We start from the raw sequence: 19,636 nt of genomic DNA on the forward strand, positions 1-19,636 counted from the left end.
GTAGTTGTTTTTTTTTTTTTTTTTCAAAGATAAAGAGTTTCCTTTAAGTGGGCCTAGTCGTACTATTGTCGTTGTTGTGTTTGTCTCGTTTGGTCTTTTTCCGCGGCTTGCATCGGGAGAGGGTTGTTTGGGGAATCTACACGCGCTGGGGGATCGAGTGGCTGAGCGTGCAGTATGGGATTTTATCGACGGTCAGCATTCAGTCGTTTGGTTTTGCTCTTGGTTTGAGAGCGTGTTTGGTTGCACGTGTGTTGAAGCAACCGTACTGCTGTCCCATTCCTCCTTTTGTCAAAGGCGTTCCAATTGAGTGGGGCAATTCCAACTTTATCACATTATAGCTACTAGCCTTTTTACACTCGCAGTTTTTTATTAAGCAACGCTGCGCATGATTTAAATGTATTTATATACGTATTACCTTTGCATGTGGATTTGTCTTTTTTTAAAACCAACGGCGTTAGTCGAGACTCACAGATTTTTGTTTTATTTTTGTGCATTTTTAGCTATCAGTTTAGCAAGAAATTTTGTGTGCAAGATTAACATTTCCACTTTTTTTTAGCAATTACATTTTGGGCTAACTTTCGAGTCTGCTATAGTTTTTTCTTTTATTCACTCAATGTGTACATCTAAAATTTAGTATCTTTATTGTGACGAAAGTGAAATAAGAATTCTTTAAGATATAGACATCATGGTTTGTGTAGTGATAAAATGAAATAAGTAACAAATAGTTGCTTAGAAAGTTTAGAAATAACATGATATTAGTGTATATCGTGTGGTATACTTGAATGCGATATCATGCTATTACAATTACTTTGCCCATTTGCCTAGAAGAGGAACATGGAAAGAACCTGGTATACTGGATGTTTAACATGAGTCCACTCCCCACTTTTCATCTTTTACATTAATTATCAATTTAATCAAACTATAGTGCACAACATAGTAGTCTTGTTTTATTGTTCTTTACATGCAACAACACAGTTCACAACGAATGTACTTTGAATAATTACTTTTCCTACAACAATTACCACAATCTAGACCCTAACAACTCATCAACACATTGTATGTACCGAGGTAGTAAAAAAAACGACTACCTTGGTTGTTAGATGTTTAAGCTAATAAGCAATTTGTAAGCTAATTTGCAAGCCAAACATCGATATTTCAAAATCTCATACATTGGCCTTACCGTTACCAATGGCCTCAATGGTTTTTTTTTTTTTTTTTTTTGGAAAAGAGGAAATGCATTCCTAGGCAACAACCACCACATACAAAGAAAGCCAGAGAAAACTGACCAACAGAACACAAGCAAGTGAGAAAGGGAATAGAAAAGACACTACCAAACTAGGCTAACACGTCTTCCTCATCCCACAACAGTCCTGTCTAAGAAGGAGGACATGGCAAACCATCTTTGTTCAAAATTCTTACCAACGAAGATGGGGGGGGTCTGACGACCTAAACGGAATCACTCATCTCCACACCACTAAATCTAGCGACAAACTTTGCCACTTCATTCACTGATCTTACCACCTAAGACCAAATGCAATTTTGAAAACGACACCCTATTTGCAGTATGCAACTTAAAATAGGATATATTTCCTAGCTGCAGTTTTCAGCACCTCCATTTAAGTAAGAAATAATTTGTTTGTAATCAGATTCCACCACTATTTGAGAATAGTTGCTTTGTTGAGCCAAAAGACAACCTTCAAGGACCGCAAAAGCCGCAACCACAGTTGCACTGGATGCATGCACTCCCTTCATTCCTTCTAACCTTTATACACATTTTCCTTGAGTCTCTCACAACACCTACATAACCTACTGAAGCCTCTGCTTTCCAACTCGCATCAACATTAATTTTTATCATTTGGGAGGGGGGTGGAGACCAAGGTCGATCCCGCTAAACTATTTGCCTTACTTCCCTCTAGGTTGAATTCCCTTCCTTTGCCTTCATAAACAGAGCATAAGCACATTGAATGGCTTGAACAGTTTGCATAGAAGAAAAAGGTTTGTGATTAAAAATGGATTTACATCAAGTTTTCCAGATGTGCCCACAAGTGAAAGCTAATAGCGTTCGAATTCTCGCCCTTTCCGCCTTATCCCCGAAATTCTCCTTGAACATTTTTAAAAGCCAAGCATCAAAAGTAGTAATAGAATTTTAGAAGGGGCCTCTAGTCCCCAAATCCCTTTCCACACCTCATGATCAATATGCCTTGAAGATGAGGGTCACGAATTCAGTCTTATGCAATTATTGTTTCGGAGCCATTTATAACTTGATCTAGCAGAGTAAATCCCCCTCATATCCGTAGGCCAAATAAACCTATCATCCCTCATGAAATCACCCACATGTATACTAAAGACTACCCTATAGTCATCTTCAGAGGTCAAATTACGAATTGGGTTCAACTCCCAACTTCCATCCACCATGTTAATAACCGAGGCCATAAGCATTTCTCTGTCCACATCTACTCCATTGAGAGGAATTGGATGACCACAATTAATACTTGGAACCTATTTATCAACCCAAATTTTTTTTTACCACTCATAACTTGCCAATGCGCACCCTTTAACAGCAACTCATTTCCTTCAAGCAAGTTGGACCAAATCCAAGAAGCACGCCCACCCTTCTTGGCTTCCAAAAATGAGACATGAGGAAAGTATTGCTCCTTTAATACCCGAGCCCACAGAGAATTCGGATCATGGATTAATCTCCAACATTGCTTGGCAAGAAGACCAATATTAAACTCTTTTAAATTCTTGAATCTCATTCCCCCCTTCGCTTTTTGAATAACCCATAGTTTCCCAACTAATGCAATGAATTTTTCTCTTGTTTTCTCTTTGCCCCCACCAAAATCTAGCAAGAGCAGCATCAATCTCATTACATGAGGTATCCGGAAATTTGAATATGTTCATTGAGTATGCCGGCACCGCTCGAGCAACCCCCTTAATCAACACCTCATGTCTGGCCTGAGAAAGGAACTATTGTTTCCACCGTCGTATTTTCCTTATAGCACGATCTTTAACATAAGCCAACGCCTCTTTTTTTTTTAACTTCCCCAATCTGTCGGAATTCCAAGATATCTCCCGAGGTCTTCCATTTGTGGCATATTCAATATTCTACAAAGTTCCTAGCAAACTTCAATCGGTGTGTTAGCACTAAAATAGACAACTGACTTTTGCAAACTAATATCCTGGTCGAATGCATGACAATAGGCATTGAGTAAATTTATAATGTTTTGACAGTTATTTCTTGTGGCCCTTAGGAAAATCAAAGTATCATCTGCTAATAAGAGATGAAAGAGGCATGGTCCATTAGCACTGATCTAGATTCCTTCCACATATCCCATTTCAGTAGCATTTCTAATTAGGAGAGATAAAACCTCACTAACAATAAGAAATAAGTATGGTGAAAGTTTGTCACCTTGCCTCAATCTCATTTTCGGTTTAAATCTCCTTCCAGATGCCCATTAATCAAAATCGAAAACTCCACCGCCGTAACACAATTCATCACCAAGCTTACCCATTTTCTATCAAAGCCTATCTTCATCTTGACAACCTCAAGGAAGTCTTATTCCACCCGGTCATATGCCTTATTCATATCAAGTTTAATTTCCAGCTCATACTTTAGCTTCGCCTTACTGAGCTTAAGAAAATGAAAGACTTCATGGGCAATGATGATATTGTCTTTAATCTATCTTCCTTCCACAAAAGCATTCTGACATGGAGAGATAATATTAGAAAGTATGGGTTTAAGATGATTTGCTAAAATCTTCAAAAGTACCTTGTAGGATGGCTCACCGATTCAGGGTTTGGTATCTTCTAAATTAGAACAATATTGGTGGAATTTAATTTTTGCAAATTTGATCCACCATTTAGAAACTCAGTGGACAAGCCCTTGATCTCCGCTTCAATTATATCCCAGAAAGATTGAAAAAATACACCTTGGAACCCATCCGGCCCTGGAGCTTTTAGGCTTCCCATTTGAAACACAACGTCTTTAATTTCCCCTTCCTCTGATGGTCTAATCAACAATTCATTCATCTACAGTGCAACTATTGGTTCAACATAGTCTAAAATATTTCCCCATTCACGATGTCCACTTGTTGAGAATAAAGTCTTAAAATGGTTTCCACTATTCCTCTGATGCCTTCCTGATCCCCTGCCATTTTGAATCTTTTCAATTATATTTGTCCTCATTTGTTGTATAGTAATCTGATGGAAGAAAGCAGTGTTGGCATCACCTGCTTGTAACCACTTTATATGCAATCTTTGATGCCAGAACTTCTCTTCTTGTTCTTCTAACTTCTCAATACTCTCTTAATAGCCTGTATTTCTTCAATATTTTCCTCCCAGTTCATTTGCAGGTTCCCAAGGTGATTGGTAAGATCTTCAATCCTCATTCTTCTATCCTTAAATTTCCTTTTGCTTCACTCCTTCAGATTATCTTTACAAAGTTTTAATTTCTTCTGCCATTTATTTAACTATCCTCCTTCAAATTGATTACTCCAACTTCTCTCCACGACCTCTCCACAACCGTCCTCTTTATCCAAAATGCCTCAAAACGAAACAAACGTTGTCCCTAAATTTTGCCTAGATCAGTATTAATAATTATAGGACAATGATCAGAAGCCCTGACAGTACCATGAACAACAATCGTATTCGGCCACTGAATCTGCCACTGAGCATTAACCAAACCTCTATCAAGTCTTTCCTACACCAAAACATTATTCCACATTCCTCGCCAAGTGAATCTTGGACCAGATAACCCAAGGTCAATTAACTCCATTTTCTCCATGAAATCATGCAAGAACTTGGATCTTATATGCAGCCTTTCTCTTCCCACAGTTTTCTTATAGTCTCACAATATTTCATTCAAATCTCCCCCACAAAACCAAGGAAGATCACTAGCTTGAAGCACATCCATTGCCCACTTCTAAAAATTTGCCTTTTCTTCTTTATATGGGCTGTCATACATCCATGTATTTTTGGTCCTATCACATTCAACCTTAATGTCCTTCCACCTGAGAGTCCGTTCTTTGACTTTCTATACTCCTTCTTGCTTGTCTGCGTTCCCCCAGATACATTACCATCTGTCTTGGCACATCCTACATCTTTCTAATCATCTTCATTTTGGTCCACTCCCCTAGCCTGCAGATCTACCCCAATTTGGCCGAAGTGAGCAATCCGTGTTCACATGACCAATTATGTCGCATCTATAGCAAAAGTCTTGGAAACTTTCATACCTAAGCTCAATCCATGTATCCCTGTCTCTAGTTCTAGGTAACCAAACTTCAGGTACCAAAGGATTTTTGTTATTGTTGCAAAATTTAAACTAACCAAAATTAGTCCAACTTAGTTCCAAATTTTATGCTCGCAAGTGTATGAATCGTTTGATAGTATAGAAAGCAAGCACTTAATATCGTCCCTCAGAAAAGGATTTAATTCTTATCAACTAACTTAAATCCAATTACACGAAGTAAAATTAGTAAAGATTGATGAAAGATGGACTTGAGAATTGAAATTAATAATAAAAACAAATGAAAATAAGAAAGTTTGATCACAATGCACAAAGTGGCATCCAAGAAAAACAAGTTGTAATTCAATTGAGTAAAACACTAGAGCGTTTGATTCACCATAACCAATCCTACTTATTTCTTGCCACAAATTATTAACAAGTACTCAATCTCATTGATAGTCAAATTTCCCTAATTCATGTAATATCTATGGCATCTAGACTATTACGTATATCCCAATTTGCAACCATCCATGGCATCTGGAATAGCTTAACATCATGAAACTCATTATGATCAGTGGAAATTTATATAAAGACTATACAAATCCCAGAGTATGGCATCTACTACTAGGTAATTTATGGTATCTATTTGCAAGAAGCTATCACTCAAGTTGAAAACATGGCATCTGCACAACTTGCATCAAATTTACCAAGTAAAAGTCAAGATGGTAGCTAATCACCAAGATTAAAACCAAGCATCTAAGCATAGCAAACGATACTCAATGAAACTGAAAACTTGAAATAATTCACTTGAGAATATAAGCATTCATAGTCATGGCTACATCGTAGCCCTGGCTAAAGAAAATTAGTTCCGAAACATAATCGAAAATATTATTGAATTCATAATAAAAATGAGAAGAAAATTGGGTTTAGAAAAACACTGTAAACTCCTCTGCTCTGCCGTAGCCTTTCTTCCTGCCAAATCTCGTCCTCTGTGTGTCTCTGCTGCTTCTGTTTTCATTTCCCTCTTTTTTCGTAACCGACGACGGCTTAAAAGCCCATTTATTGAAAACATTAGAAGAAAAGAAACGGAAGAAACCTTTTAACTCTTTGCCAGACACTTTGTGAAAATTGATCAAAGCTTGAAAAAATAGAATGCCTAAATCATACTCAAGTTGGTCTACTTACTGCAGCGAGGCCTCCATATTGTCCTTTTCTACCCTACTAGATTCCAGCTGGGAATTTCATCTCCAAAGTGATATATCAACCAAATTTGAAAGTACCCAAATCTCCATTGCAATTAATGAGAATTAAAGATAAAAAAAATGCCCAATTCATGCTTTTGGAAATTGGGAGAGAAAACTAATCCTTTCTTATGTCGGTGCAAATATGAGGGCATTTGTTTTGTTGAAGCGGTCACGTGACGGTCATCCTTCTATAGTGCAATAAGGAACCTGATTAAAAATTGAATAATAGGAAATGAGTCTACACAGGGACCCAACTGGATAAGTCAAAGTAGACTAACATGAAAATCACAAAAACATAGCATAATTTTCCATATCATTAATCTAATCTTAAAAACACCAAAACATGTCATTTCTTTCATTTAAATCCAAAATTGCATCTAAGAAATTATATTTTTCAGAGTACAATAGATGATAAAATATGCACTCGTCAGTTATTGACCATAACCCTTACCCGTAGGAATCCTCTAGCATAGGCTAAGTCTTCAATTTCCAATAACTCTCCAATCCCCCCAGCAAGTCTTCTAGCACTTTCCTCCGTACATAGATACAAAGGGATCCCATTCATCTGAACCTAGAAAGACACCATCTCCACTTGAACCTCCTCCAAAGCCAAATCGTTTGGCCAGTGTTTAACTGAAAAATTCTGTTTCATCACTGCCCAGGGACCTGCTCCAATATTCGTGAAGCCATTTCTTCATCCCTCACTATATGATGTACATATTGTCCTTTACCCAATGAAGCTAGAGCTCCACATACTTACTCCAAAAGCTGCGTGATATATTCCTTACACTGCATTTATTAAGAGGTTGATCCACCAAAACCGTACCAACCAATTTGACCCCCTGTTCCATGTTAGAAATTTCCAAAGACCCCTGAAGATGAACCACTCTTCTACCTTCGGCTATGCCATTTTCTTGTAATTTCTTCCACTTGTTGGTTGAAAATAACCCACCCATAGAACATAAGATATTCTAATTATAATGCCTTCTTCAGAACTCAAAATCTTATCTTTCCTCAACTGATTATGATTGTTGTGCCCTTGAACAATACAACCCCAGAAAATGGACTTGATAAAAAAGGATAGCAAGATCTTAGCAATTAATCATGAACTGGCCTGTTTACCTTGAGAATAACCATTGGGTTTGGAAATAGTAATTAATTCCAACCTGCTAGTAGGTAGAGGTCCCATCCAGGGATTTATTATCCCTGTCCGAAGCACAGTGAACCAAACTCATTTGATCTGAACTAAAAAAAGGAAAGCATAAACCAAGAATTTACAGGGAAAGCAACGGGAATAACAAGGAACCAAGAAGTGGATTGATTGCAATTAATGAGAAAAATTTAGAGAATTGATTGCGAGTAGGTAGCAGAGAGAAGGGGAAAGTTAACTCTCACAACCAAGAGAAAAGCTCTCACAAAGAGAGAAATGCTCCCACAAAGGAGAGAAAATATTTTATGGCCACAATGGTTTGGTTGTTGATTTACAAAATCACTCAAAGCTTTGCACTCTGTTTCTTCTCCAACTGTTGCAAATAACACGCATAGAATTAGAATAGTCTGGAACCTATAAAAAAGAGAATGAGAGATAAAGAAGTTAAAAACTGTAAAAAGGACATGAATGGTTAGCAAACTCCATTTGGAAGCCTTACTCACAAAGCCAATGCCTTTCTTTTGCATCAGGAAACTCCCCAAAGTCTGTTAAGTTTTTTTCTCAAGTAAATTTTTCTCATAAAGGATCTCTTCTGGTTTCTCAATCTTCGGAGATGTTTCCAAATGGCCTAAAACTTGAACTCTGATGTCCTAATTGGAATGAAATTTATGCGGAAATTGAACATAAACAAATTGTGAATCTTAATTAAAAATAAACATACATTTTGTTCTACTTACCAGTTTTGTGAAATTTGTTGCTACTAATGGTGTTGAATATCCTATCTATAACAACCTGTACAAAGGTTAATGATCAAATGGCACAAATACGTGTTACTTCCTACGCATGTGGGCATCCAGGAGTCCATTTTGGATACTATCAAAGAGAAAGGGTAGACAGAGACAAAAACATATACTCCTACCTACAATTAAAACCCATTGATTGTAATGAAAAATTCAAAAGAGCATACCTCAGTTAACCCAGCAGTAATGACTTTGATCGACACAAACGTCCGAGTTTAAATCAATCCAATACCTGTTTCACAGTGACAAAATGTGTAAAAAAACTGTAAATGAGCAAAAAGCAAAGAAGAAGCATTCAAGAGATTAAGGCGAAGGAAGTGATAATCTAAAAATCCAGAGAAGGTTGGTCGAGGGACATCCATGAAATGCTTTTTTGGGTAAAAAATTATCATGAATCGGACCCATGGTTGGTGGAAAAATAATAACCCCATACCTAGTGCGCGAGTAAAAGAAAAACAAGCTTCTCTTATAAAATAACTCCAAAAGCCTTATAAGGTGTACAAAATAATAAAATAAACTCTTAAATTTCTCATCTAACACAACCTCAGCTCGTCTACTCTTCGCCAATCTTGTACGAAGCCTACAAGATCTAAAATGTATAGGGTGAGCGAAACCACAACTCAGTAGGGACATAAGTCTTATCAAGGATAACTGTCAAGGCTAAACCAAGTGTCATGCAACACGTAATCAATTATAACATTTTATCATTAATCACTATTTAATTGATAAACCATGGATGCAACTTAACTTCAATTACCTAACCCATTAATCTATATAATAAACAAAGCAGACCTGCATGTCTCATACCATGCATTTTAGCACTACAGCAGTCGTCCGAATACTCTATTATACAAACTAACCCCCGTAACTCAATCATCTCAGATACCCCATTTTGTTGGTCATATTGTTCTCCTCTCGGTCGCCAGAGTCCCATTACATCATACGATTCCTATAAATTCACTTTTACCACCCGTCCCTACAAGGGTCAAACTCAACCACACAAAAGATAGTTCCATTTCATATCCCATTCTCAAATAAACCAATAAAATCCATCCGCTCCAATATGAAATGATATCCATACAATCAACATTATTTCAATATCCACATTATAAAATATAAAAAAATAGTACGTAATATGAATCATATTCCAGTATACATAATTATATCAATTATAGAGATAGATCAAGTGTAACACATATTTCACAAAGTGATGGTGCATATTTTCATATATTTTTATCATATACTTCCTTTGAATTTTGTATATATGAATGGGTTAAATGCACTAATTTATATTGTTTTAATTTATAGGCATTCAATACAGGAATTATGTGAAAAAGAAGTGAAAAATGGAGATTTCGAGTGTCTAGAGTAATTCCAGTCCCAGTGGAGTATGAGGCTAATTAACTGCACCAATACATATGCATTACAATAAGAAGATGAGATTACAACGGTTGTGGAAATCAAATGGACATGGGAAGCTATTCAATGGATTTTAGGATAGACATGATTGTTTTTATGATTTTCGTTTAATTTCTTTTTCTTTAATTAGGACTTAATGTCCAATAAGGGTTAGGTTTTTAATTAGGCTTTATGTTGCTCATTTGCCATGAGTTATAATGTGGAGATTACTTCTCCTTATTCATTCATTCACGAAGAAAGCCACCAAAACATATCACACTTTACGGGGGGGCTGCGGCAAGGAAGGCTAGGAGGAAGAGCTATTTGGAGTCCTTCTTTGCTAGGGCTACGATGTAGCCTAATCATGAATACTTAATTGCCCTGTGGCATTGTTGTTATCATGTTTTTCTTCTTTATTAAGTATCTTTTGCTATTCGTAATATGCTTGATTTTTATTTAGATGCTTGATCACCATCTAGGTTTAAATTAGGTTGATTTGATGCAAGTTAGAGTAGATGTCATACTTAACTTGGGTTTAGCTTTTGGCAATTGATACCATAAACACCTATTTGTAGATGCCATACAATTAGGGTTTGTGTGATTTTCCAATGATTTCCTTAGAGCTAAATGGGTTCTTACTTGTTTAAATCCATCTAGATGCCATAGAGGGTTAACATGTAAGGATACTTTTGATGTAACCAAATGCCATGGTCATTGAAGAATTTAGGGAAAATCAATCATCAATATTGGGGAACTACTTAAGCATAACATATTAAGGGAATTAAGTAGAATTGGTTACGGTGAATTTGGATGCCCTAGGTTTTATTTTCTTATATTTTTAATTTTATTATTTCATGCATTTTATTTTCAAGTCATATTTCATTTTTAGTTTAATTCAAATTTTCTCTATTTTCCATTAAAGCTTCCCAATTATAATTTGTTCCAATTTAGTTAGTAAGACTTTTAGAGTCAATTTGATCTCTGTGGGACGATATCCGTGCTTATATGCTAAACTATCATTTGAGTTGTATACTTGCGAGCACAAAAATTCGAGACTTAATGAGCCTAATTTCGGTTATCTAATTTTTGCAACAAGTTTTTGGCGCCATTGCCGGGGATCGAATTTGATTCTATTCCTTACTTAATTGGATTGTTACATTTTTTTTAGTTGGTTTAGCTTTAGTGTTTATTTTTAGTTTTTTTTCAATAAAAAAATTATTTTCCTAAGTCTCTTGTTTAGCTTACCCATTGTTTTATTGTTTTTGCAGAAAAATGGAGCCACTTTACCTTGTTGCCAATACAAAATTCAAGTTTGGGCGTGGATATATCTACATCTTCGATCCACTTTTCCTTTAAACCCGGAAAGTTTCTTAGTCCAAGAGCTTTAATTATTTTTTTTGTACCTTTGTTGTCTATTTTATTATTCCTATATTCATTTGTTTCTTTCTTTTTGTTTTAGTATTAACAAAAATTAAAAAAATTAAAAAAAAATTAAAAGTTATATACTTTTGAAAAATTCAAATTTTTTTTTTCTTTTAGTCTTGTTGTTATTGGCTACTTCCTAACTCAATTATGAGATTTGGTCTCAATTTTCTCGCAACTTTCAAGAAATTTAAGCTTGACATTAATTTTTTACATTATCTTTGTTTTAACTATATTTTTTTTATGATCATGACTTTGAAAAACAAATGCACATTGCCTTGTTGATGTGAAACTAGAGCATGATTTAATGCTTCATATGTGAGTCGAGTGAACTTATGTAATCCTTGTGAGCTTTTGAGCCTATTTTATGATTGGACCGCTATGCATGAATCACATTTATTCTTGTGCGTTTGATCTTATTTTTACATGTATCTCTAGAACTTGCTTTATACCTCTCGTTGCATTCATCAATTCATGTAAAATATTGGAAGTGATTTAGGCTTTTTTTCTTCTTCTTTTGTTTGATCCTTTCTAGCCAACCCTTGTTATTATTTTCCCTAGTTAGCCTCGTTGAGCCTTTATATAAGCCTTTTTGTTCTTAAACCTAAATATTCCCCACCTAGCCTCATATAAAATTTTCGTACCCTTTTCTAAGGATTTTGTAGAGCAATTTTATAAAGAAAGAGAGTTCAACATTGTTCATGGTTATTGGTTAATGAAGCAAAAATAGTGAAATGAAAAGTTAAAAAAAAGTTGAAAAAGAAAGTAGTACTGTAAAAAAAAAAATAAAATGTTTGAAAAAAAAAAATTATATGCGGCAAGAAGAAACGAAGAAGAAAAAAAAAGTGTACAGTTGTGCTTAAGTTATAATTGCTTTCAAGTTATTTGAATTTCTCTCTAAAAGGAAAATTTGGAGTGCTCTACAAGCTTCTTAGATCTTCGTTTTTCCATTCCATTTCTTGTTTAGCCACTTAACCCTTAGCCTCAGTACAACCTTGTGAAAGACCTTTTGATCCAATAAATTACTTGATATTGATAGCTAGCTAGGTAGACAAGCAAGCATATGGCGAGATGTACAATGAGATCTTTTGAGTGAAACACATTAACGTACAAATATGAGTGAATGAGTGTATGCCTTGTGAGAAGTTCACTTATTTGCATATGATGGTTTTAAGAAGCTTAGAATTGTATTGACATGGCTATTACACGCACTACTCTCCAAGTTGGTTCGATTCAAATTTGTTAGGTTTTAGATAATGAGAAAATGTGACTCTTTAAAATTTTTGTGCAGCTTTCTTTTATGGGTGGTGAATCTTTTGCTTCAAAAGAAGGTATGTGTTTCTCTATGACCTCTCTGTTTCTCAAAACTTGGTTTTTTTTAATCTCTATTTTGTTGCATGTTAAAAACGGCTAAGTTGTGAAAAATAATGGTAAACTCGAACAAGTACTTTATGCTTACTGCTCCTCTGTGTTTCATTTCCAATTACAATAAGATTATTTTGTTGAATTTACTTTGATTATCCTTTTTACAGATTTCAAAAATTAAGTTGATTATACTTGTTAATGTTTTATGATTGGTCGTTATATAGCTGATTAATTGTTAATTAAATTCAACTGTTTACTTTTAAGTTTTTAAGAATCCATATATTTTGCCAAATTGCAATCTAATTTGGATTACATATAATCTTACATGATATTAATGAAGTATCAAACAATTAATGTTTGTGATGAAATGGACGTTTTGAATAATTATTTCACGCTCTTAGCCTAAGATAGGGAGCTTAGTTGGATTGGATTATGGGTTTAATTAGGGGTGGGTTCAAAACACTGAAAAACCAAAATAAACAGGAATGAAGACCGAACCGAAATAGAAAAACCGAAAACCGAAATAAAATCGAACCGAAAAAGGAAAAACCGAACCGAACCAAATTTTATTGGTTCGGTTTCGGTTTTGGAGGTTCGAAAGCTGAACTGAACCAAATCAAATTGAATCCCTTTACACTTTATGAATGTATATCCATGATGTTTTTTTTGTGAAACTTTGTTGCCAAGTTTGAAACTAAGACTATGGTTTTTTCAAGGAGCATACTTAGTTCAATTAGTGAGGATATTTTATTGGTTATAGAAGAAAGTTTTGGAAGCTTTAGAACTTGGAAGAGCTTCTCTATTTGTTTGCTTTTAGATTGGATACAGTGATTGTTTTTCTTTGCAATTAAGGTTGTTGATAGAAGGATTGGTTTATATTATTTTGTACACGTATAACTACCTTTCCTCTTTCCCCATTTTCTTATATTAGTCTACCAATGTAAGCCTCTTTTCTAAAGTCCATACTAAAAAAAGATCAAGTTTTATAAAATAAAATAAAAAACCAAAACCAAACCAAAACCAAACCGAAAAAACCAAAACAAAATCGAACTAAACTGAACCAAACTGAAACTTGGGTTCAGTTTTATTCTTGGCAAAAAACCGAACCGAACGAAACCAAACCCACCCCTAGGTTTAATTGGATTTCCTTTTGTTTGTTTGCTGATGGCACAAAGTCGTGGTTTTTGCTTGATCCATTGTCTAGTTTGTAAAATGATGTTTGGAAGGTATTTGATTTTGTTTCAGTTTCTACATTAATAGTTGAGTAAAGATTGCTTTTCTTTAATTTGAGTGGCTCTAAGTGTTTGATTAACACACATACTGGTAAATTACTTAAGGAGAATGATCCAGAAGTGGGTCACAAAAAGATAGTAACTTCACTTGCAATATCTGTTTATGGTTTTTCATTTCTCACCAGTTTGCTAGATAAATTTGCCAAGGTAATGCATCTCATAATTTCCGTACTTTGTTTCTTGATTTATATGTAGGTTTCACGATTTCACTGAGTTTTTTAAATGTGAATGTAGAGTACTATTTTGCAATTTGGATTTTCGTGTTGATTGTAAAATTTGAATTTTTTTTTATGTGGGTGATTGAATTTTGTTTGCATTTAACACAAAAGTAATGAAATAAGATTGAAAAAAATGAGGTGTTTCTATCAAGAAATTATGTTTTAGACAAATTTTATGCAAAAGTTGTCTCATTTGTTTGTGTAGTTTCGCATCAAGTTAAGTTCTACTGAGCTTATAAATTTCATTATTTGGAAATTTTCTTTTCATTACTTTCCCATTTTAGGGTGAAATGGCTTTTCTGCCCTAATATCCCCGTGTACCATACATTTATCCCTCGGATAACCCAACATTAAAGTTCTCATGTTCCATGAACATTTCCAAATAATCCACATATCACCACATATAATAACTCCGAAAATATTTCAACAAATTTAACATGCTTGACTTGAAATAGAGAGAGATTTGAAAATAGATAAATCCCACGATATATGTGACAACCCGTCCCAAATTTTATTATTTTATAAATTTTAAAATGTGAATTTACGAAAAATACCCTTAGAGGCGAGGGTATTGACTTTCGTGGATCAACATATAGTGAAGTATATGAATTAATCCTTTAGCGTTTTCCTTAAGTACTCGAGAGGTATTTTGGTTTTAGTCACTATTTATATATTTTCGTATATTTTTATAATGTTTATAATTATTTTTTCATTTTTAGATATTTTGAAAAGAGGAAGAAGAGGGGAAGAAGTGTGGGGAACGGGAGAAGGAAGAAAAGAAAGGGCTACTGCCCAATCAGAAAATGGAGAGAGAGAGGAGGAGGTGACCAACCAGAGAAGGGAGAAAGGAGGGAAAGGAGGAAGAAGAAAATGAAAGGGAAAACCGGGTTTCCCCCTTGACCCGCTCGACTAGACAAGCACTCAGCCAACTTTGGCCATTTTTCCGGCGATTCAAACCTTCCCACTACTTGCAACCTACTCCATAACCTTCCCTCTTCCATTTCCACCCAAAATTAGAAGGAAATTGGTTGAAGTTTGGTGGAAAAACCACCATGGGTGCCGCGGGAAAGGTTACTCGAAATCCACCCGTTTGTGAAACGTTTTCCTTCAATTACCACTACCAAAACACTCCCCTAAAACAAGGAGCAAAACCCAAGCAATGGTGGAAGCGTCAAAGCAAGTTTGGAGGTCGAATCGAATCACACCCAATTCTAGGGTTTCGTACGGTTTTAGCAAAATTGGAGCCTTTCTAGGCCAAATGGGACTTTTCAATTTATGCATCATAATTTTCTCATTTATTTAGCACATTTCAGTTCATTCTTCTTCGTCAATTTTAATTCTTGTTTTCTTACTTTCAATCTCATGTTCATTATCATAATCATTTACTTAAAATAAAATTGGCAAGAAAAATTATCAATCCCCTCTATATATGTTTATTTTCAAGATTTGATCAAAATGCTTTGACTAATAGACACATCAACATTTTTTTATTTATTTAAATTACATGTCATTTTTGTGTTTTAAAAAAAAATAAAGATAGTATAAATTCAATTCTAAATTTATCCTTTTAGTTATTGGATAATTATGTATATCCTTATCTTGTGGCTATTTATTAACTTATGGCAGTAATTGAATCCAATTAATGTACGACATGCATAAATCATTTTCACAAAAAAGATACACAAATTATTGGTGATAGGACGGCTTAACGAATCATATTGAAATTGCAAAAGCCCTTGAATAAGATTTGATGCTCTATAGAGTACGGACTACAAGTTTAATTCCAACAATTATGTGTAATTATGAATTACCACCACCAAAGGACCCAATACATCAAACCACCTAAAGGCAGAAGCAACATAATTGCATTTTCAATTACAATCTATAAAATGCATATTATAGCTTAGCCAATCCAAAAAAAAGCACAAACTAACACAGATGTTCAACATAATTTGAAAACCAAACACAAGTTAACCGTTATGGTAGAATAAGTATTTTAGCTTGCATTTAGATTAAATTTACTTTACATCAACAACCTATGCACAATCAAAAAGGCAGATTTAGAAGTTTGACTTGACAAAAAATGTAACCATAAAAAATATTGTTTTAACCTAAGAAACTGAAGTAGCATGCATTTCACATATATTTTGTCTGTTCATACAACACGACAAAATACATGTCCAACAAGCTCTATTATTGCATTAACGAATGCAAAAAGATAAAAAAAAAAAATTTCTCACAGTGCCTGCAGCCCATAAGTTTAGAATTAAAATGCCCAAAAATATTCACATATGTAATTATATGCAACATGCCGTCATTAAATTCTTAAGAAATCATTTATTTTGGGAATCAACATCTCCAACATTAAAATGAAAATGGGAGAGCAGTCTCAATAACCGGTGAACGTAAAGATAATATTTAGGTAGCCGGCTAAATAATGCACTACAATTATACTTTTCTTTGACTTTTTTGGTTTACGACCTGCTTCTTAATGCGCTGATATGAAGTTCATCTGAAGGCTCTAATTTGGGAACGATTAGATTGGAGAATTCCTTTGATATTCTGGCTGAATTTGCGGTTTGTGGTTGGCCCTCCTCACATTGAAATTGCATACTAAGCGGAATATCATGCAAATAAAAATTAACCTTGCACACGAGACTAGTCAAATGAATTAGTCAACTAGTTTCAAGTTAGTCAGTGATATAAACTGCAGTTATAAGAACAAAACGTAACTGACCAATACGTTCAACTAATTAGAGTCTTCCTAAATTAGTTTCACAACAATAATTCCTAAGCTTAAACACATTTACATATCAATTTATTAGGCAAATAGCAATAACAAAGTAATTATGAATTAAAGTATGCTGGATTGACTAGTCAAGCTCACTAGTCAACTAAGTACAAATTCGTCAGTTAATCAAACGTAAATCTATGAATCAAACTTGGTTACAAAAAAACAGACTTCAAATACTCAAGATTCTCATGTTCAATTGTATTGCTAAAACATTAGATTAAGATTAGATTGTAGTTACCACAACTGAATATAAACACTCTGTTTGATTCAAAACAATGAAAAAGAAAAGCTAAATCACAGCAACACAAAACTAGAATCAAAACGAAAGATAATTAAACCAAAATCAAAGCTTGGAACTCAAAATCAAACTTGCAATTAGGTTGATTAAAAAAAATGAGACCAAGAGAGAAATATGGAAACAGAACTCTAAATACCAAAATAGAACCGTGAACCCTAATCACCAAATCAAATTTTTTAACAACCCTTAACAAACATAATCCTAGGTTTTTGACCCAAAAAAAAAAAAACATAATTCCATGATTTCTTTAGTGTTTAAAACTAATGTAACTAAGCATCAAACAAATACAAAAAGAGAAGGAACTTACAATTAGATCCCAATCACAAAGTGCAAAAAACATTTCTAATCAAACAACTCTAAACTGACCACTTTGGAGTAAAATGATTGAACCCATTACCAAAATAGAACCCTAAACCCTAAATACCAAATCAAATTTGTTTAACAACCCTTATCAAACATAATCCTAGGTTTTTTTTTTACCAAAAAAAAAAAAACACAATCCCAGGATTTCTTAAATGTTTAAAACTAATGTAAAAAAAGTTCCTAATTAAACCAACCCTAAACTGACAGTTTGGAGAAGGAAAAGGATTGAACCCATTCCAAAACATAACCTTAAACCTCTAAAGAAATACAGAGAATAGAGAAAGAACCTTGCAATTAGATCCCAATCACAAAATGCAAAAAAATAAAGTTCTTAATCAAACCAGAACTAAACTGACACTTTAAGAGAATGAAAATGATTGAACTCAATAAGCAAATTAGAAAACTAAATTCATTTTCCATGTTTATCTACAACAATTACTTTTTGTATGCATGTTGTGGATGCAAATTTCTTCCTCCTCGATCTTGGACGATTTTGCACCTACAAAACAATTAACACCTTAGGTTAAGGCCAAAAGCCTCACGCGCCCACGATGAATGGGGGGGGCTTTGGCCGAAGAACCTCCGATGCCAAAGTTAGAATTTAGAGAGAAATAGTGTTTAGAGAATTTTGGGATTTTTGCCAAACTGTTGGACTTACCTTTTTGGTGAGAATGGGAGTATATTTATAGGGATAGGAGGTGGCTAGGGTTTTTAGGTTTAATTTAGGTTTAATTAGCCAATTTATTTGGCTATTTAAACATAAAATGAATGTTTTGGTGGTTTTTGGAATTAATTGGCTAGTTAATTAGGGTAATTAAAAAGGGAAAATGGTGGAAAAGGTAGAGAATATGATAGGCTCTTTTTGGATGGGAATGGCCGGACCTTGGTGTGATTTTGGGGTGATTTGGTGATGTAAATAGCCTTTAATATATTGATTATATTAATTGGTTGAGGATGTTATGGAATGTTTGAAATAAATGGCTAATTGAATAAGGAAAAAATGAGGTAAAAACATATATGAAATAGGTTTTGAATTGTTACCCATTTTGGGTACTCCTGACTTGGTTGATGGATGATTCTCCACTGCTCGCGTGTAGGAGACCCGGTATGCCTCGAGGGTATTTTTGTCCTATTTTGTCCGAAAATCCACGTGTCGCCTCGTGAATATTTTTGGCTCCACAAATGCCCCCACACCTGTTGGGCTGCTCGTAGGAAAGGGCAGCAGGTGTAGAGATCTTCTTGCTTTAGGAAACGTATGATTGCTTCTTATTTTGATGTTGATTCTCTCTTTAATTGGAAATTAAGCCCTTCTAGGAAAGGGAAATAAACTTCTCTCAAAGCCTATTTAAGTCCACCTTAAGTGGGTTATTAAATCAACTTTGGAGAGCAATGTATTCTACCCCACAAGAGAGAGAAAGTTAGAGGATATTTGTTCCCCCTCCTCTAGCAATCTTCTACATCTTGCCTGTGCAAAGGACCGTCTTTCGTTGATTTCTTCGTCTTCTCCGTGCCGCACCGATGTAAGAAAAATTTAATTTTTCTTGCCTTCTTCTTGGATAGTGCTATTGCAGGGCAGCCGTCGGGGTGGTGCGGCACGTCGGCTGGCAGGGGCCAGGAGTTGGCTTGGCATGGGTTGAGGAGATGTCGTGGTAGGGACCACTGCTTGGGTAGATTGGCTTGGCTTGAGCCAAGGGCAGCTTGTGTAGCTGGGGTCGAGGATTGTGGCGCTGGGGCGCAGTGCTAGGCGAGCCGCATGGCTCATGTCCTTTGGGCTCTTGGACCTGACTCGGGCCAGGCTGGCGATTGAGAGAAATAAGGAGATTGCGGGTCTCATGGGCTGCTGGAATGTTGGGCATGCAGGCCTCCTGCCTGCTGGAATGCTGGGTTGAGCTCCCCTGCTGAGTACCATGAATGTCGTTGGTTGCTTAATCTTCTTTGCTGAAAGAAATGTGGGCTGCTCCAGAAAGAGGAGGTAAAGAGGATCAAGGCGGATGCATTGGCTCGTCTGATCGCTGTCGTGGAGCTTACTATGAATGAAGATAAAAAGAAGAGATCTTCCCCGCCTGCT

This window comes from Malus sylvestris, chromosome 6 (genome assembly GCF_916048215.2).
Source record: "Malus sylvestris chromosome 6, drMalSylv7.2, whole genome shotgun sequence".
Lineage (NCBI taxonomy): Eukaryota > Viridiplantae > Streptophyta > Magnoliopsida > Rosales > Rosaceae > Malus > Malus sylvestris.